At 39.4% G+C, this 21,967-nt stretch overlaps 1 pseudogene; it reads left to right on the forward strand.

Moving 5' to 3' along the window:
• Positions 1–709: 709 nt before the first annotated feature.
• On the forward strand, positions 710–21,910 carry LOC123334613 (annotated as a pseudogene).
• Positions 21,911–21,967: the final 57 nt, after the last annotated feature.

Consider the following 21,967-nt stretch of genomic DNA (forward strand, 5'->3'; position numbering starts at 1 on the left):
AAACACTCAGAAGTGGAATTGCTGGATCAGGTGGTAGTTCCACTTCTAACTTACGGAGGAAGCTCCATGCTGTTTTCCATAGCACTACACCAGTTTACATTCCCACCAACAGTGCACAAGGGTTCTCTTTCTCCACATCTTCAACACTTGTTATTTCCAGCCTTGCTTATAATAGCCATTCTGACAGGGATGAGGTGATACCTCATTGATGCTTTAATTTCCCTGAATTTCAAATAAATGAAAACTGTTTTTTTTTTTTTTAGTTTCAGTTTGTTCAAAATACTGCAAAGCTCCTTTTTTTAAAATGAAATCTGGAAACTCTATATGAGGCAGCCTTTTACTTGAGAATGAACATAAATCCTCCATCAAATTGATTTATAAGACATGCACACAAACACCCATCCATTTACTTTTAAGGAGAGTCAAATGTAGGCCAACGTAACTGATCTTAATTTTTATAATAAGGCAGATTCAATTCTTATTAGGCTTGCGAGTTGTTGCCTCAGAGTTTGCTTACAGGTGTAAAAAGAATGATAGTTCAGGGAAAGAATATAAATTCGTTTAATCACTGGACAAGACCATGGCATCAATACTAACACTGAAACACTGAACTGATGGGAACTTAGCCCAGTTCAGCTCTGCTCACTCCACTAGGCCACAGGCAAACTTGTCCACATTTCTCTGCCTGCCCCTCCATCTGATCCCTCTGCTTGCAGTTCTGAGCTCTCAGTACTCAGGCTTCTCTTCTCCTGTGGGGGAGGTGGCTGCTCTCAGCTTGCCACAGGGGGGCCCTCCAGAAAGGCGTTGGTACAGAGAGGTGGGGCTCCTCCCCAGGTCTCAACCAGCCCCCACCCACTCTGGGCTCGGCCTGGTGGTCTTTAAGAGAGATATTCGCTGACTGACCTGCCTGTCACTTATACTGGGAATCTAGTCTAGCTCACTGTCCCAGGCATGATGCGGGTCCCAGCGCTGCTTCTGGTTTTCCTGGCTCCTGGTAAGTGTGTTGCCTGGATGTTGGGGGGATTGTTCTGTGCTTTGTGGCAATGGTGTATGTGTGTTGCGGGGCAGGGTGGTCATACTAAGAAATGATGTTTCCTCTTCCTCATTATTTTTTGTTGCTTTTCCAATTTCAGTCACGCAGGTGTCTTCCAACACGGAAGGGGAGAAGATGTCAATCACTAAGGCAACTGGGTCTGGGTCGTCTGTTGAAATCATTTGTGATCTTATTACCCAAACCCTCAAATATATCCACTGGTACAAGTACCAGGAGGGCACAGCTCCCCGACGCCTTCTTTACTATGACATCTCCTACTCAAAGGTTGTGTTGGAATCAGGAGTCAGTGAAGGGAAGTACAAAGTTTATAAAGAGAAGAGCTATACTTTTGCAATCTTAAACCTGCAAGAAAGTGATTCTGGAATGTACTACTGTGCTGCCTGGGAGAAGCACGTTGGTTTAGACTTCCTTTACACTGCACTGGAAATTTTGCTTGTCATGGCCAAGCACAGCCGTGGTATACAGTATAGACCAGCCCTTGCCTCACTTACTGCCCCCAATTCTCTTTACTCTGAAGGAAGAGAAATCCTGAGTTCAATGCCCATTCCCCAACATTTATATTCAATTACTACTCACCCCTCCTCTCAGAAGCCACATTTTTTCTAAAACTAGATCCCCACCTTTAGGCCTCAGGCAAGCAGCTGCCAGGCAACATATTCTTTTAGCTCCCCTAGGAGCTAGTGGCGGAGAAGGCAATGGCACCACACTCCAGTACTCTTGCCTGGAAAATCCATGGTCGGAGGAGCCCGGTGGGCTGCCATCTATGGGGTCGCTAAGAGTCGGACACGACTGAAGCGACTTAGCAGCAGCAGCAGCAGTAACAGGAGCTAGTGGAGTCTATTTCACCTTCTCTTTAGGACAGACAGGGCACCTAGGATTAATCTGTTCCTGGAGATATTTAGGAGAATAGAATGAAATGATTAGCTATACTGAATCATTTATCTAATCATTATCCAAAGCAGATGACAGGGAATGAAGCACCTTCATTATTCAGGATTATGAAGAATGAGAAAAGATAAATGAAAACTTGGACTTTCTGAACCTCAAGCTGGTATCTGACTTATATTTTGAACAAACTGATATTTTCCTTACATCACCAACCAGGGCATGGCCGACACAGGGAAAGTGTAGGCAAAAAGTGATTGCCGTAGTTGGGCTAACCGTTGTATTCTACTTACAGCTTCTGTTCAGCCCACAGCCAGAACTGTTCTGTTTTAAACAAGCAAAGCCAGAGAGTCTTTCCACCCAGTCTCCAACTTTGATATGACCAAATTCTAAACTGGAATGAGACTTATCAGATTATATTTTTCTTAATAATTCATTTGAAAAAACTATTTGGGTCAACAACCAGACAATGAGTGGTATCTATTTCAACTGAAAGTTCAATTAAGAAAAGGGTGAGGCTTTCTTATTGGGTTAGGTTTAAGAACATAAATTAATACTGAAGTACAGAAATGCCAGATTCATATGTATATGTCTCTTTTATACTGGATCCTTCACATTTCTATCAGGACAGTGTTTCTTAAACTGTGGTCCGTGGACCACCTGCATCAGAAATATCTGGATTTGAGTAAAAGTGCACGTTCTGGGTGGAATTCAACACCATGAACACAAATCCTTGACTGACAGCTGGAAACGAAGCTTCAATAAGCTCCACGTGAAAGTAAAGTGCTCAGTCATGTCTGACTCTTTGCGACCCCATGGACTATACAGTCCATGGAATGCTCCAGGTCAGAATACTGGAGTGGGTAGCCTTTCCCTTCTCCAGGGGATCTTCTCAACCCAGGGATCCAACCCAGTCTCCCGCATTGCAGGAGGATTCTTAAGCTCCATAGCTGATTCTTATTCAAGTTGATTTATAAGAACTGCTGTGCTAGCAGTAACAGATAAAGTGGCATGTCTCCCTCTGAAATGGGCTGATTCCCAGCCTGACACAGGAAAGCATTCTAGAATATTGCTTATGGGCTTATCCCCAACCCCAAATCCCTCCTGTTCTGTTGCACCCTGGATGCTGCTGCTCTCCCTGGTCACCACACTTCTCCATGAGAATCCCACAACCACCAGTCAAGGTTTCAGGCCCTTCTCACTTCTGTGACTGCAAAGAAGAAGGGATTGGATAGTAAAGGAACCAATTTGAACTTGCTTCTCTGGGCCAGGGACCATGTATTTTAACTATTTTGCAACTTCAGAAAGCCTGAAGCATAAACTTACTGTCATTTATATTTTTCCAATGTTGTTTAGGTTCTGTTCTGCACATTTATTTTTTTGATCTGCTTTGAATTCAAATTTTGGGTATGGGGGTAATGTAGAGAACTCTCCGCAGAGAATATTTTATACAACAAATTTTTCCTGACATCTGAGTTCTAAGAATTTTTTATGAGAAAAAATAGGCATAACAACTCTATCGAGCCAAAGAAAAGTATCAGGATGGAACACAAAGACATGCCTCTTGATGATCATGTTTGGTGCTGCACTGCTCCATTTCACCCTGCTGGGAAGGACAGAAATATTCTCCATAGGTGGCAGGAAAAGAGAGCAGAGGACTTCCAGCTCAGTCATGGGCACTGAATTGATAGGTTGGTTTGATCACTTTCTTTTCTGGAATTCTTCACTGAAATTCTTTTGGACACACTCCTGACCTCACTGGTAACAGCCTGAGAGCTGCTTAGAAATGTGATAAGAACCTGAGCATTAGGGTGTATGGTGTGACTAAGAGGTCATTGTGCCTGAGCTGGGAGAGGACAAGTTCATGGAGGAGGTGGCCACCACATTGAAAAAATTCAAAAGTGAATCAGGGATTTTCGGAAGCAGCTGTACAGAGTGTTAATTGACTTACTGTGCTCAGTTCAAAAACTGTGTTGGAGCATGTCCCTTTCCACCTATGACACCCTTTTTTTCTAATATATGTAGGTACCCACACAAGACATATAGCAACCTTGTTCAATGTTCTCAACTTCAGTCTCTCCATTAATTGAAAGGATGTAATGAATGTTCCCACGTTGTAGGATTGCTGGAAGAATAATTGGGTCAATACATATAGAGAACTTAGACCTGTGCCTGTCACACACTAATAACCATTAGTGCTTGTCAATGTTATCTGTGGCCTCAGCCCTGAGTAAAGAGAGTATTAGTGAGACAGACAAGAGTCCTCCACAATGAGCTTTCCTCCCAGGAGCCACTTGGAGCCCAGATGGTTGAAAGACAAAACCACAGCCTTGGCTGAGATAGGCCCATTACTCTCTGCTTCCTCTCTGCTGCCAAAAGTATTCGGCAAGGGCTGAGCACCAAGGAGGTGTCAGAAGTCTTAGTGGAGCTAGAAGATTTAAATTAATATGTAGCTGAATAAGAAAGGGCTTCCCTGGTGGATCAGCTGGTAAAGAATCTGCCTGCAATGTGGGAGACTTGGGTTAAATCCCTGGGTTGGGAAGATCCGCCAAAGAAGGGAAAGAAAGGGAAAGGCTGGCCTGGAGAATCCCATGGACTGCAGTCCATGGGGGTCACAAAAAGTCGGATACAACTAAGCAACTTTCACTTCACTAAATAAGAAAATGAGAGGGTCTACTTTTGTCACACTTGGCATGGTTGAACCAGTAAGAGGGATCAGTATAACAGCTTCTGGAATCGTTTTCTATACTGAAAGAATAGGTCTTTGGAGAAGAACATCCCAACGTTTCAAACTTCCTGTATCTCCTTGGCACAGAAAAAAATAGAATATTTGCACCCAGCTCCCTCTTTACCCTGGTTTGCTGTGAAGTGATTGAAATCTTCCTGAAGGACTTGGATAAGATGGCTCCCTACAACCTTGACCATGAAGCTCCACCTCACAGAGTGTGTATTGGGATATTAAAACATCTTTTTACTTTCAGCATTGTTAATAATTTGAATTTCCCCATGTGAATACCTTAGAAATTCTGACAAACATGTTAATATTTATTGTACCAACCTCACTGTCACTGCAGTAACCTGGGTCCTCAGACAGCCCTCAGTGGCTTATGATGACCATCTCTGAAACATGTCTGCTTCCCTGGGATTGCGCCCTTGACCAACTCACCATCCTGCACTTTATCTTCGTAAAGCTCAGAGTTGATCATGTCACTCTCCTCTCTACAATCTTCAGTATCTTCTCGTAATGAATTCTTTAAAAAAAAAATACCGATTTGGAAATGCTGTGGAAAGGAAAGATTGTCTACATTCTTCTTTCTTAAAAATTAAGTATGTCTCCTGTTCTCTTTTCATCTTTCTGTTCCAAGTTTCTCTACCCAAGGACCCAATTAGTTTCCACTTGTTCTTTCTAGCTCACACCTCTAGATGCTTTAAAATATAAATCTAACTTATGGTGTTTGATAGAAAGCTATTTTTGTTTTTGCAACAAATAACCAACGGTTCAAATCTAGTTTTAAAATAATCTATCATTTCTCCAACATTTAAACATGCTTTTATAGTAGTTTTATTTCAGTATATACTTGGAGTATTGGCTAGAAGATTTCTGTTTCATTTATGTCTCAATATTCCTATACCATTATCATATTATTTGCAATAGCAGATGAGTTCTGCTATGCCAAATATCTATTCATTATTATTCTTAAAAAATAATTTTTTAATTATTTCATATTTATATAACTTAAATAGCTTACTCCCCAATGCTTGTAACATAGAACAAAAACAAAATGTTTTCTTAATTCTGATTGGAATTATAAGCATATACATGAATTTAGAAAGATTAGCATCTTTATGATTTTCAGTTTTTCTTTTACAACTATGATATGTCTTCATTTATTCAGGTTTAATTTTAATGCCCTTTACTAAAATCTAATACTCTTCTTCTTATAGTTCTTGTATTTCCTTAAAAGTTAATGAATGATTAAATAAATGATTTTATAACTCCATACTTATATTTTGCATTTTATTATTCAAAACTTTTGTAAATTTTGAAATGTATACAACTCCTAAAGCTCCTGACAATTCAATTCATGGTGTTAGAATAAGAAAAAACAGATCACAAGGTATCAGAGAGGTACCAACTAGGTATCATTCAAATCTAGATGGGAGCGGGGTTCAGGATGGGGAACACGTGTACACCCGTGGAGGATTCATGCTGATGTATGGCAAAACCAATACAATATTGTAAAGTAATTAGCCTCCAATTAAAATAAACAAATTTAAATTAAAAAAAAATCTACATAGGTGCAAAGAGTATTTGACAACTGAAAGCACTAATAATTTTTAATTACCAAAAAAATGTTTTCAACAAAATATCCACTCAGGTCTCTCTTCCTCTTCTATGATGTTGAGCGATGTGGGCTGCTGTGAATGAGCAGTTGCCCACCGTGTCCTCATCTTACTTTCATCCTCAGGGCAGAAGCAATGACTGCCTCCTGGACTAAAGATGGGAGCAGGTGGATCTAGCGAGATCCACCTATGGGATTCTATGGGAATAGTCAGGGCCTGTCCTCTCTGGGGCCTGGCAGAGGGTCAGCTCATCTGTGCTCAATGGAGCACTCAGCTGCTTCTGGCAACTTCTTTTTCCCATGATTGAGGATGAATGGTTTAAGATTACACTACAGGCTCCAAGAGACTACTTTCAACATATCAGAGAAATGGATATTACTTTCAAGTTTTAGTTTAAATAAAGAATTTATTATTTCAAAGGAGAAAGAATTCTGCAAATTTCTTTCTTTATCCTAGGAAAAATAAGTTATCCCAGGACTTGTTTTCTCACCTTGTGTTGGCATGATAAAGAATCTTGTTGCCCGATTAATGGAGAACTTTGCTCACGTTTCACAAATACACTTGTGATGGTATATTTGCATTTTCAGTTACTGAAGAGATTCCTCCTTTCAGAAATACATTCCCAAATTGCTAACAGACTGGCCCTGGTCATTGTGAGAACAGAAGAGACTTTATCTGATGCATTTTCTGAGCAGTTTCAGCAGAGTTGAACATCTGGAAATTAAAAAAAAAAGTTTTAATTCTTTGAATCTTTTTCCTGGAAATGTAGAAAAGTAGGTGGCTAACCAGTTGGTGCCAAACTCTTCTTTTTCTCTTTTTAATTCCTTCATCTATTATCAGTATTTTCAATGATTTCTCCTCCAAGGAAAACAAACATTTGTGTCCATTTAGGTGAGGAAAACTTGTAAAACATCAAATGCTGTAACCCTAACCCTAACCTATGTTCAAGGACTTCCAAAACAATCCACGAGATCAAATTGCCAGGACAAACTGCTGTCACGGCCTGAAGCTTAGGAGAAGGCTAAGATTTTTGTAGGAGCTTTAATCAGTGTGACAGTCCAGGAATGAAGAAAATATTTGGAAAAGTGATTGAGCTCATAGTAGCTCCCCCTTGTCAGTAACTTTTTTTCTACTTTTACTTTGGTTATAAAAGACTGGCAGATTTTTAAAAATTAATATTCCTTTTATCTGACTGTCACATTCTTGGCCTCAACATAAGAATAGCAATTCTGCAGCTACTGGACATTGTGTAGGGAAACTAAATTACTTTGCAACTAATATATTCTCTGCTTGGATGTAGACTAAAATTCTCCTTTTAAAACACACACACACACACACACACACAATAGACTAAAATTAGATAGTAAAACATTTTGAGGACCATGTATGCTTTATTGTTTCATTTATGTTTCAATATTCTTACACCTTTAATATACTATATCATTATGTTGGTAAAAGTTATTGGTTCAATTCCTTTTCTTATAGACAGTATATTAAGTGAGAAACACTTTTCTTAATTATTTGTCCTCTAGAGTTTGAAATAAAGCACAGTGCTCCTATCTCACAATAATCTTTAATCTTTATATTATTGGTTTTCATCTCATCCTTAAAGTCTGTGCATAAAAATTCATATAGTAAATGACTATGCTGCTGCTGTTAAGTCACTTCAGTCGTGTCCGACTCTGTGCGACCCCTGAGACGGCAGCCCACCAGGCTCCCCTGTCCCTGGGATTCTCCAGGGACTATAGATATTGATAAACTCCACTTAACTTCTTGGAGAGAGCCTGAGATCAGTTGAAATTCCTGCAGTCACGTATCTGGCTACATTGCCTGGATATGGACCAGTTTCATGGAATTTGTGAGCTCAATGAGCCATCTCAGCTCCAAAGTCCATGAAAAGGGTCTGCATGGTTGTGCATCCTCATTTACTTATTGTCTCAGCAAATACTTATTGAGGACATTTTCTGTGCTGGATGCTGAGATAAAAGGGTAAACAAGACACAGATAGAACAAGTCCTAATGCTCAAACAGCTTCTACTCTAGGAATGCATTCTAGATTCTGGCTTGGTTGGGACCCATGTTCTATGGTGTGTAGCTCAGAGGCAGGAGTTCTTGAATTGACGAGCTTATTTCTCTTCCTAATTGGTGTAATAGTTATTATGTTGGATGAAAGCATTTGATGAAATCTTCCTAAACCATCCTGTTGAATATTTTAATATTAGCTAGTATTTTCTGAGGGCCAGACACCATGATAGGGGGTTTCAGTGCCTTATCTCTTTCTTCAACAGTAATCTTCTTATTCCCACTTTGTTGGTAAGGAAATAGATTTAGAGAAGTTCTGGTACTTGCTTAAAATTATATGACAGGTTACATTACAAAGTTTAGGATCCAATAGAGACTTGTCTATTCTAAAGTGCATAGTCTGAACAATTAAGTCATATGAGAAATATTTAAGTCATATTTTTATGTTCTGAGTATTAACTGTTCCTAACAGTAGGAACCACTGTTTTTCAATTAGCTCATAAGTTGTTTTACTACTCATGTGTGAAAACAATGCTTCTGCTTCTAATCATGGCACTAAAATGACTTCTCTTCCCCTTAAAAAGTTTATAGAAGTCATATTGAATATAGACTTATTAAATATTCAAAATAGGATTCTTAGTGTATCTCAACAGAATGACACCATTGCATTGAATTTTCTTTCTGTTTTGCATCATATTTGTCAGAAATATTGAAGCTTTAAAAGAAATGGAGCATTTGTACTAAAGTTCATTGTACTTAATTTCATATCCCATGGCTGCTTCCAATCATGATGGAGGTAGAAAATACCCAGCCAAATACTGCAGAAAATACCAAACCCAATAAAAACCTCTTTTGAGCACAATATGATATTCATTTAATGCCCTAGAAAATATCAGTCAATTTTCAAGTCAAAAGGAGCAGTCTTTCAGCAATGAATAGCTTACAAGCTCATCATTCAGAATTCAAAGTCTGTTACCTATAGTCTGTGAAATACGTCAAAAAGAGAAAAACAAGTATTGTATATTAATGCATATATATGAAATCCAGAAAAGTGGTACAGATGAACCTATTTGTAGGGTGTGAATAGAGACACAGATGTAGAGCACCAACTTGTGGACCCATGGGGATGGGGAGGGTTGGACATATATCCACTACCCATGGGGATTGAAAGAGTACTATGGACGTATATTCACTGCTGCTGCTGCTGCTAAGTCGCTTCAGTCGTGTCCGACTCTGTGCGACCCCACCAGGCTCCGCTGTCCCTGGGATTCTCCAGGCAAGAACGTTGGAGTGGGTTGCCATTTCCTTCTCCAATGCAGGAAAGTGAAAAGTGAAAGTGAAGTCGCTCAGTCGTGTCCAACTCTTCGCGACCCCATGGACTACAGCCCACCAGGCTCCTCTGTCCATGGGATTTTCCAGGCAAGAGTACTGGAGTGGGGTGCCATTAATAGATGGCTAGTGGAAAGCTGCTGTATAACACAGGTTGCTCAGCCTGGAGCTTTGTGATGACACAGGTGTGTGGGATGGAGGGATGGGAGGGAGGTTCAAGAAGAGGATAAATTTATACATGGGGCTTCCCAGGTGGTCCTCGTGTAAAGAACCTGCCTGCCAATGTAGGAAGGTGGTTTTGATTCCTGGGTTGGGAAGATCCCCGGGAGGAGGGCATGGCAACCCTCTCCAGTATTCTTGCCTGGAGAAACCCATGAATAGAGGAGCCTGGCAGGCTACTGTCCATAGGGTCGCAAAGAGTCCGACATGACTGAAGCAACTTAGCAAGCAGGCACACAGCTACTGTGTTGCACAGCAAAAACTAACACAATGTTGTAAAATAATTATACTGCAAAAAATGTCCATAACAACTCATGTGGTCTCCTAAATGAGGATCGATTCTGGAATGAAGCTTCTTTAGAATCATTTTATATACTTACACCTCAACACATACAAATCACAAAAATACCTGTAAAACATATTGAACATACATTTATTAAATGCTCAAGTATATTATTCCTATAAATATTCCTCATTGATAAGTAGAGACATATTAACTCTGCATCACACTCTCGGCAAAGAATTGACTTTATACATGAAAGTTTTTGAAAGGAGATTTAAAACATTCAGGCAAAATGGTGAGAAAAGGTGAAACCCTACTCCCAATTGATGTAAGACGGAAACAGACGTAAGCTAAGCAGCCCAGGCAGAGAAGGGACGGTTCTTCAGTTCCTGACACATTCATACTGTATGTTATTTGCTGGGAGTCACCTCTGTGTCATGGTAGCCCGGCCAATTTCTCTCTACATTTCTGTAAGTATTGAAACGATATGGACACGATTTTAAAACAGGCACAATTTTTAAAAATTCTGTATATTTTGTATCTTTATCAAAGAATTAAGATTTGCAAATGTATTATCTGATTCCTCCTGCCATATTGGAGTTAGAACTTACTAAATTATCAACCTCCAGGGCAGAAAAGGAAACAAGCTATAATGCACAGACTATTATTTAAAATGCTAGTTTAAATGCTAGTTTAAAATTTAAAATGCTAGTTTCCAAAATCTATTTGAGAAGACATAAGATAAAATACATAGGTACAGACCATGGCAAAAAATAAGACTAGAAGATCAAAGTCACTCAGGGAAGTAGAAGGAAAGAGGCCTGTGATGACCTAGCAGGAAGCACAGGATAAGATTTCAATCTCTTCTATCTCTATTAAAAAAAAGTAAGCAAAAAATTTAAAAGATGAAAAATGTAGTGGAATAACAGTTATAATTAACTTTCGTGTGATAAGGGAGCACACCAAATTTTACAGTAAGTTATGTTTTTCCTACCATAAAATTAGAAAGGGACCTCGATGCTCGAGTCTTTGGAAGGAAAATGAAGAAAAAGGGGATCATTGACTTCAACATCTATTTTATAAAATGGAAGAAATAGTCTTGAAATAAAGCCAGTTCATGCCTTTGGTGCATCAATAGTACAAGCATCATAAAATTTAATGTCATTCATTTGGTGACCCTGCAGAGAGGGTCAGGCAGGTAAGGTATTGGTGATGAGACATGACTGTCCACTCACCCACAAAAAATTGAATTTGAGTTACTTGTCTCTCTTTAGCATGCTTTATCCCATTTGGTGAGAAAAATGAGATTTAAATGTATGTTTTTGTATGTCCTGTAGAGAGATCATCATAGGTACCTGGTCTCCTTTTGTATACTCATTCCCACCATACCACCTGAAAGTCAAAGTGAAAGTGAAGTTGCTCAATTGTGTCCGACTGCGACCCCATGGACTGCAGCCTATGAGGCTCCTTTGTCCATGGAATTTTCCCGGCAAGAATACTGGAGTAGGTTGCCATTTTCTTCTCCAGGACCATACCACCTATCCTCCCTGAAATAGGCTCCCCGATGATAGACCAAAAGAGATTTTTTAAATATATTTTTTTCTAGTTTTTAAAATTTATTTTATAATTGGTGGAAAATTTCTTTACAATGTTATGTTGGTTTCTGCCATAATTATACACATATCACCTCCCTCTTGAGCCTCCCTCCCCTCTCCTCACCCCCCTTCTAGGTAATCATAGAGTGCCAAACTGGACTCGCTGTGTCAAATAGCAGCTTCTCACGAGTTATCTATATTACACTTGGTAGTGTATATATGCCGATTCTCCTAATAAAAGAGATTGTTTAAAAATGTGTTCATGAATGTTGGAAGCCTTGATATGGGGCACTTAAAAGTCACACCTCACTTTAACATGTGGAGAAAGAATGAAGGCCAACGTGTAATCTATCCTCTGTTACTCAATAGCTGGGACTTTTTTCAAGTTACATGATGGCTTGAATTTCTCTTCCCATTGAAAATAAGAGCAGCAGTGACCACTAACCATCTACTGCAGATGAACAGCCAGCCTGTAATTCAATGGCAACTTTTCTTCCTTTTACCTCTTGCTGGATTGTTTCAATCCACACCACGCTTGTATTTATCTAGCAACTCTTTCTAATGACTACTTTATTTTCCCCTACAGATAGAGACCTTGATGTAGACATGTCCACCAAGCCCACTATGTTTCTTCCTTCAATTACTGAAATCAACCACGATAGTGCTGGAACATACCTTTGTCTTCTGGAGAATTTTTCCCTCATGTTATTAAAGTTTATTGGAGAGAAAAAAATGGCAACAGAGCTCTGCTATCCCAACAGGGAAACACCACGAAGACCACTGACACATACCTGAAGTTCAGCTGGTTGACCCTGACTGAAAAATCCATGGAGAAGAAACACATATGTATCATCAAACACGAGAAAAATAAAAGATGAAAATATCAGGAGATCTTTTTTCCTTCAGTTAATGAAGGTATGTGTATATACCCAAGGCAGCCTTCCAGAACATTTTTTTCAAAGGTAAAACCCCATATTTTCTGTAAAGCATTAATGACAAACAAATATAAATCTTTTTTTAAATGTTGAGCTATTTCCTTACAGAATGGAAAAAGTGTAGGGTTTGAAGCTTAAGAAAGAGATCAGTTCAGTTCAGTCGCTCAGTTGTGTCCGACTCTTTGCTACCCCATGAATTGCAGCACGCCAGGCCTCCCTGTCCATCACAAACTTGCCAATAAAGAAAGAGATAAATGTGCTTAAATATTACCCATCTTGATTTCATCATCCAAAACATTAAGTTTATAATGATGCCTTTTAGGATTGTTATATGGTTTAAAGAAAACAATGTATATTGTTTTACAATATAGGAAGCACCTATAGAGTTCATAGCATACTTACTTGTTCAGTCTCTCAGTCGTGTCTGACTCTTTGCGACCCCATGGACTGCAGCATGCCAGCATGAGCATACAAAGACAAATGCCACTGTTGTTGATCTTACATGATCAGGAAGGAAGAATAATTGTGTCTTTTATGAATATTCTGCTTATCAAGCAAAGTCACCTCATTTCAATCTTGCTTACTCAAACTAAGATCCATAAATGCGTATTATTGACAAAATGGTGTTTGTATGAGAGAGTCAGATTGCAGCTCAATAGAAAGTGGAATAACTCAACTACTGTACTTTTGTCATGGTCCATGGTCTTATGTTTTCAAGATTTGTGTTTTATATACCACCATAAGGTAAAATTTTGTAGACAAAAATAGGGTGAGGCTAAAGTGTAGAGACTTACATTCTATATAATGAATGTATTTCTTGCTAATGGAAAATTCCTCCCACAACTCTCAGTGTAGCCCTAGCACATGCTGGGCCTGGAGGGATTTCTGGATGAACACACTGGGGTGAATTACTCTTCTAGGAGGATGCCCTACAGTAATGAGTATATGGCTTTTCTGTACTCACTCAAAAGTTCTGAATCAGTTAAAGTCCTGAGTATGAACACAACTGCCCAAAGGTCAGTTTGAACTTTTTTCTCTTTGGTTAAAAACCCTTTTTAAACAGTGGGAAGCATGCCCAAAATATAATAAAATGTACAGAGACTTTTGCACTGAGCCATCCATATTTTTGAAGTAAGTTTCTCTGATCCTTAGTTTGTCCAGTGATCAAATTAGGTTGAACCACTTGCTTTGAACATTTTGTTCTGGGACTGCAATGAAGAGTAAGTGAAGTAATGACAGTGGAAATGCTTGCTTTCAAAAACAACACAGGTGTATTTATTCATATATTCATTGTGGTTTTTTTGTACCTTTTATAAGACTCTTTAAGATTACAAAATAGCCCTGAATCTTTATTTCCGTGGCTAAGAAATAAAGAGGAAGCAAACAGACAAAGTGCGGGTTTAATATAACTATGGACTTAATTGTCCTTAGATTCTAAGTTTTCTAGTGATCAGAAAAAAATAAGAATTCAAGTAACTTTCATGGCGATGTTATCATAAAGGAGAGAAGGTTTGGGTTATAATGTGTTACACTTAGCATTTAATTGATCAGACAAACGTTTCCCACAGGCTACTCATGGCATCAAAGTTAATAAGGGTATTTCTGTTAACTTCATTCTGCAGCAAATTTCTAAGGAGGAACCCAGTTGACTATTGTGACTCTGCTTTCCTCTATCCAACAAACCATTATCTATACAAAAAATGTTTTACTCATATGTATGCCTTTAAAACTACTGCAGATGGTGATTGCAGCCATGAAATTAAAAGACGCTTACCCCTTGGACACCACCCTTAGGGCAGAAAGTGAAGCGGAACTCAAAAGCCTCTTGATGAAAGTGAAAGTGGAGAGTGAAAAAGTGGGCCTAAAGCTCAACGTTCAGAAAACAAAGATCATGGCATCTGGTCCCATCACTTCATGGGAAATAGATGGGGAAACAGTGGAAACAAAAATCACTGCAGATGGTGACTGCAGCCATGAAATTAAAAGACGCTTACTCCTTGGAAGGAAAGTTATGACCAACCTAGATAGCATATTCAAAAGCAGAGACATTACTTTGCCACCAAAGGTCCATCTAGTCAAGGCTATGGTTTTTCCAGTGGTCATGTATGGATGTGAGAGTTGGACTGTGAAGAAAGCTGAGTGCCGAAGAATTGATGCTTTTGAACAGTGGTGTTGGAGAAGACTCTTGAGAGTCCCTTGGACTGCAAGGAGATCCAACCAGTCCATTCTGAAGGAGATCAGCCCTGAGATTTCTTTGGAAGAAATGATGCTAAAGCTGAAACTCCAGTACTTTGGCCACCTCATGCGAAGAGTTGACTCATTGGAAAAGACTGTGATGCTGGGAGGGATTGTGGGCAGGAGGAGAAGGAGACGACAAAGGATGAGATGGTTGGATGGCATCACTGACTCAATGGACGTGAGTCTGAGTGAACTCCGGGAGTTGGTAATAGACAGGGAGGCCTGGCGTGCTGCGATTCATGGGGTCGCAAAGAGTCGGACTTGACTGAAGGACTGAACTGAACTGAACTGAACTACTCCTTGGAAGGAAAGTTATGACCAACCTAGATAGCATATTCAAAAGCTCAGACATTACTTTGCCAACAAAGGTCCGTCTAGTCAAGGCTATGGTTTTTCTAGTGGTCATGTTTGGATGTGAGAATTGGACTGTGAAGAAAGCTGAATGACGAAGAATTGATGCTTTTGAACTGTGGTGTTGGAGAAGACTCTTGAGAATCCCATGGACTGCAAGGAAATCCAACCAGTCCATTCTAAAGGAGATCAGTCCTGGGTGTTCTTTGGAGGCAATGATGCTGAAGCTGAAACTCCAGTACTTTGGCCACCTCATGCGAAGAATTGACTCATTGGAAAAGACTCTGATGGTGGGAGGGATTGGGGTCAGGAGGAGAAAGGGACGACAGAGGATGAAATGGCTGGATGGCATCACTGACTCGATGGATGTGGGTTTGGGTGAACTCTGGGAGTTGGTGATGGACAGGGAGGCCTGGCATGCTGCAATTCATGGGGTCGCAAAGAGTCGGACATGACTGAGCAACTGAACTGAACTGAATTGATGCCTTTTTAAAAATTGCAAATAAATACAATTCTTGCCTCAGGTTTTCTATAGTCAGGGGATTATAAATGTGATTTGACCTATTTTTCTGTCTTTTAAAAAATTCCACTGAAATGCCAAGCCCCCATAATAAAACTGTCATTGCTAAGAATACTTGATATATATAGAAGAGAAGATGGTTTTAGTGTCCACAATGGTGGAATTCTGTTTTCTCTCTATAGATTAATTTTTTGCATTTCTATGGATTATTTTTACAAAGTGAAGTGAAGTTGCTCAGTCGTGTCTGACTCTTTGAGGCCCTATAGACTGTAGCCTACTATAGACTGTAGCCAACAGGCTTCTCCATCCATGGGATTTTCCAGGCAAGAGTTCTGGAGTGGGTTGCCATTTCCTTTCTAATTGTTACAAAGTACCTTCCATATGTTTTTTCTCATTTAATGCCCCACGGTGATCCTTGGAACTCTGGCTCTGCCATCTCTGGTATGACTCGCGGCAAGTTACCCTCTAATTCTTATTCCTGTTTCATATCATGAAATCTTCCAAAACACAGTTCACTCCAGTGTCACTGGGACAAGATATTACATGTGAAGTATTTAAATTAGTGCCTGGCACAGTAATAATCACTCAATGACTGTTAGACTCTCAATATTGTTTTCTTTATTCCCACCCACACCACATCTGTAGAATCTTGTGCAAGAGTAGCTGATAATGGGAATATGAGTGATATGGAAAGGTGTGGCTGGTTGTTTATTTTTCCCGGATTGGAAATTTGCTTGAGCCAGACCCCTTCAAACATGAGATTCCACTTTAGTTTCTGGGATCAGATGAGTTCATTTTGATGCTGAATTGACCTACTGAATTGCACAGAATCAGACCAACTATTCTTGGATTATGGGGCTCCTATTTTTAATGAATGTTTCTTTGTCAGCAGAGTATATACTTATATGTGTGTGTTACAATAACACATGTATAAACCCATGTGCACACTGTCAAATAACAGGCATGAAGAGTTTATTAATAACTGTTCTCATTTCTTGTAGTTGTCACTTCAATTGTCATTACTACTGAACTTCCAAATGGCGGTTTGATGGATGAAAGGGATATGTTTTTATATATGTTTGCCTGTAAGTCAGGCTTCAGTCATTTTTCCCTTCTGATTATTTTTCCTTTTGAAGTTTTCATGGCTTAAAAGGCAACCCACCCCAGTATTCTTGCCTGAAAAATTCCATGGACAGAGGAGCCTGGCGGGCTACAGTCCATGGGGCCTCAAAGAGTCAGACAGGACTGAGCAACTGAGCAAAGTAAAAAAGACCAATTATCTGCAATTGTGGGGTTCATCATTGTCAAACTTTTAATGACTCCTCTTTTGTCTCTCTGTCAGGAGAATATACATACATATGTACAGATATATGCACACAAACACACATGTGTATGTACAGACATATGGACAGACTCTAAAATAATAGGCAAGGTTGACTGATAATATTTGATTCATTTCTGTTAGAAGGCACTGATATTTATTCTACAAAAGCTGTCCAACACAGGAAAATGGTAAATTTTTGAATATATATGCATTCATTTCATCCTCTAGTTTTTCCCTCTCCTAATCAAATTATCTTTTTAACTTCCCTGGTCTATAGTGGGAAAGACTATAGTGGATTTGTGGGGCTGATATTTTTAATCAGTATCTCTCCTGACTCTTTATTGGCAAAGTATATATTTTTTATATATATATATATATATTTAAATACATAGATTATACATGATAAAATATGTAGATTATGAGTGTGTATATAGACACACACACATACATTCATATCACAGTGTCAAAAACTAGGTATGAACAATAAACTAATACTTGGTCTCCTTTCTTCCAGAAGTCACTGATGTTCACTCTACAAAAGCACGTCTGAACAATGAAAACAGTACGTTTTGTCTATGTTTGCCTTTATGTCAGGCTACAGCACATTTTTTTCCTCAGGATAAACTTAAGTTTTGAACTTTCTTGGTTTAAGGTAGAAAAATCAGACTGGATTTGCAGAAATAGACTGGGTGATATTTTAATTCAACATACTATCATTTCCTGCTGCTAAGTCACCTCAGTCGTGTCCGACTCTGTGTGACCCCGTAGACCAGGCTCCTCCGTCCCTGGGATTCTCCAGGCAAAAACACTGGAGTGGGTTGCCATTCGTGTCCAACTCTTAGCGACCCCATGGACTGCAGCCTACCAGGCTCCTCCATCCACGGGATTTTCCAGGCAAGAGTATTGGAGTGGGGTGCCATTGCCTTCTCCAATCATTTCCTAGGACCCATCTTAATATGGTAAATGCTGGTTTTGGTATGAGTGGACTGTAAATTAGAGGGTATAGTGATAGGCCCTGAATTATCTAAACAATGGGCTTCATTCATTAGTGTGGCTTTGTTTCTTTTTTAAAATTATTTAAAATGTTTTTCTCTTTCTTTTTTATTTTTTAAATTATGAAAGTACAATAATACATTAACAGGAGACTTGGAAAATACAGAACAAACTTACATATAGTTCCACTATATATTACAGTTATTTTTTAAGTAGATAAATTAAGATTTTAGTTGGAATTTCAATACCAAACTCTGAAAAATTAATAGAATGAATATATAGAAAAGTAGGACGATATAGTAGATATGAAAAATCACTATGAACCAACTCAACATAATTAAGATTTATATAATTTTCAAACAGCAGCAGGATACAAATTCTATTTAAGTTCCCATAGACTATAAACCAGGAGACACTGCAACAAGTCTGGGGACATAAAGCAAGGTGCAAAAATTTCATAGTTTTGTACTGAAATCATACAGCCTGTTCTCTTATCACTGTGGAATTATGTTATAAATCAATATCAAAAGATATTTGAAAACAGCCTACATATTTTCTAGTGCAAGCTAAGTTGTGTTCAACTCTTTGTGACCCTATGGACTCACCAGCTTCCTTTGTCCATGGGCTTTTCCAGGCAAGAACACTGGAGTGGGTTGCCATGCCCTTTGCCAGGGTATTTTCCTGACCCAGTGATTGAATCGTGTCTCTTTTGTCTCCTGCATTGGCAGATGGATTCTTTACCACTAGCACCACTTGGGAAGCCTCATTTTCAAGGGCAACATGATGTTTACCAAGAGAGATCTTTGATTAAGCCATCCAAAGCCTCAATAAAGTTGAAAGAATGAAAAAACACAGAAGGTGATTGTAGAGAAAGTTGAAAGAAAGAAATAAAGTGAAGTCACTCAGTCGTGTCCGACTCTTTGTGACCCCATGGACTGTAGCCCACCAAGCTCCTCCATCCATAGAATTTTCTAGGCAAGAATACTGGAGTGGGTTGCCATTTCCTTCTCCAGGGGATCTTCCTGACCCAGGGATCGAACCCGGGTCTCCTGCATTGCAGGTAGACTTTCACCGTCTGAGCCACCAGAGAAGAAAGCATTTAAATGAGAAATTAATATCAAAATGAAAGATTAATATCCAAGATACTTTTGAAACCCCATGGGTTTGGAAATTAAATGTCTACTTTTAAATTATGAGTGTATCTAAGAAGAGTGTGACTTTGCTTCTAATGACCAGGGAAACCTGATTTCTCTTTGCTTCTAGATATTTTTCATCTGTATTCAATGCTAGTAGCTAACACATGAAATCTGACACTAACTGAAAGCTTCTTATGCACAAGGTGTTGTGCTGTCTCTTGCATGCATGTATTTTCTGCTTAATCCTCATTAAACTCCCAGGAGGTGGTATAATATTTCCCCTGCACCCACTTTATTGAAGGGAGCAAGCTATTAAAATTAAGTCCCTTGAACGAAGCCACACAGCTAGATCTGGGGATTCAACCCAGGCCATATGAATAAATGGTTTATACACTTACTTGATTCTCTATTCCTCCTTTATGATATAGATATAGAGCAAGAATCCCAAAGCCCAGGCCCTGAGACAGTATGGCCTGTGGGCAAGGGTGTGAGTGCATGGGCTTCTCAGTATCACAGACTGAAATTTAAACACCAGTTCTTTTCTTTATTAGCTATATGAAAAATGGGTAAATTCCTTATGTTTTCTGAGCAATATGTTCCTCTTTTGCTATTAGGGAACAGATTCCTTGGAGATTCTCAATCCCTTTGTCAGATCCCCAGATTGGGAAGACTGATGTGGGGCCTAGAACCTTCGCAACAGTGTGAGAACTTCTTTGATGGTATTGTTCTCCAGTTTGTGGGTCACCTACCCAGGGGGTATGGGATTTGATTTTAACGTGATTGCACCCCTCCTACCATCTCGTTGCAGCGTCTCCTTTGTCCTTGGAACCTGGGGTATATTTTTTGTGCATTCTAACATCCTCCTGTCTGTGGTTGTTCAGCAGCTAGTTGTGATTTTAGTGTTATTTCAGGAGAAAAGTGTACATCCTTCTACTCTGTCATTTTGGGATAGTCAACTCATTGGAAAAGTCCCTGATGCTGGAAAAGATTGAGGGCAGGAGGAGAAGGGGGTGATGGAGGAAGAGATGGTTGGATAGCACCAACTCAATGACATGAGTTTGAGCAAACTCCAAGAAACAGTGAGGGACAGGGAAGCCTGGCATGCTGCAGTCCATGGCGCTGCAAAGAGTCGGTCATGACTTAGCGACTGAACAACAATAGGGAACAATCACACCAACTCAGTTATTAGAGAGATAAGATCACATATGTGGAAAGTCTTCCACAAGGAATCCATTTAGCTAGCACAGAATCAGAACTAGTTGGTGGCCCTTTCTCCCTACATGAAGGTTCTTAGTGAATTTAGATGCTCTGGCTCTGGTCCTGCTGACCCCTCCCCCATTCCCAGTATCAGGGGACCCGGAATTCATCTAACATCTGACCTAACCAAGGACAGTGAGTTAAGAGCATGTCACCTTCTGAGATCCTTTCCATACCAAATGCTAGTGATTCTGGAGTTCTGACTCTATTGAAATAAAGTGTGGAAAAGGAAAATTTCCACAGGAAGAAACTCAGCTTTATAGTTAATTGAGTAGACAAGTCAGGTCCATCATCATTGTTGTTAGTTTTTGACATCATATATTTCTTGCAAAACTTCAGAGGAGAGTAAGGGCAATTTTCTTATAACGTGACAGCTGTGATGTTAGAGATCGAAGGAAAACAGGTGAGGAGGCTTGAGCTCCTGAAGTTTCAGGAACCTGGGATCAAGACTTCGATCCATTATTTACAGTATCCTCTTTACTAAAAGCCCCTGCCCACACGACTGTGAACCCCACCTGATTTCCATGGCTTGTATTCTTCTTAGGAATCTCACTGATGCACAGTATATAATGGCTCAGATGCCAAATCAGCAATTTAACTTCATATTTATACTTTGATGTCTCGAGTATTTATTGCACATGGAGATGCAGGATTACAGAGCAGCTAAGACTGCGTTCTTCAAAGTCATGTTGCTGCAATTGAAATGTGGTTTCTGGTACTTTTTAAATGTAAGGCATCGGGCAAATTATTTCTGTGTTCAGTTTACTGGTAAGATGGGATTGAAACTAATAATCTCATCATTTATTTTAAAACTTATATAAGAGTAGAATTTTACATACAAAGCTCACAGAATAGGTGTTTGACATGTGATTAGTGGTTAATGATCATTACCTATTATTATTACTCAGAGATGTGGTAGGGGCAAAAACAGGCTAAATGTTATTTATCAAAAATACTTTTTTCTATTGGACTCATTCATTAAAAACATAACCTTGCTTTTTAATATTTTGGGAGGATCTAGTGAATTCAGCTGAGGCTGTTGATTGACTTGAACTGTCCAGTGGGTTCTGCGTTGTACTGGTGTGACAGTGTTCGTGGTGGTTGTACTTGTTTTCTTTGGGGTTTGATGGTGCAGAGGTGTCACTAGGTTACTAGAAATAAATAGCTGTGACCACTGCTTCCATTAATATATCCTATTCTCTCAAAAGAACACTTGAAACTAACCAAAATGACTTCTCCTAGCTACCCTGCAACTACAGCTCATGAACACCTCTGCCTATTACACCTACTTCCTCCTCATCCTCAAGAGTGTGGTCTATTTCGTCATCATCAAAATGATGACATCTATGATGTCATCATCATCATCATCATCACCTTCTCTGTGTGTTTAGAAGAGGCATCTGCTGTGATGGAAAGAGCTCATGACAGAGGGGACCACAAAAGGGTCAATTTTCCTTCATCATCTATCCCTAAAATTCTCTA

Source organism: Bubalus bubalis, chromosome 8 (assembly GCF_019923935.1).
Source record: "Bubalus bubalis isolate 160015118507 breed Murrah chromosome 8, NDDB_SH_1, whole genome shotgun sequence".
Classification (NCBI taxonomy): Eukaryota; Metazoa; Chordata; class Mammalia; order Artiodactyla; family Bovidae; genus Bubalus; species Bubalus bubalis.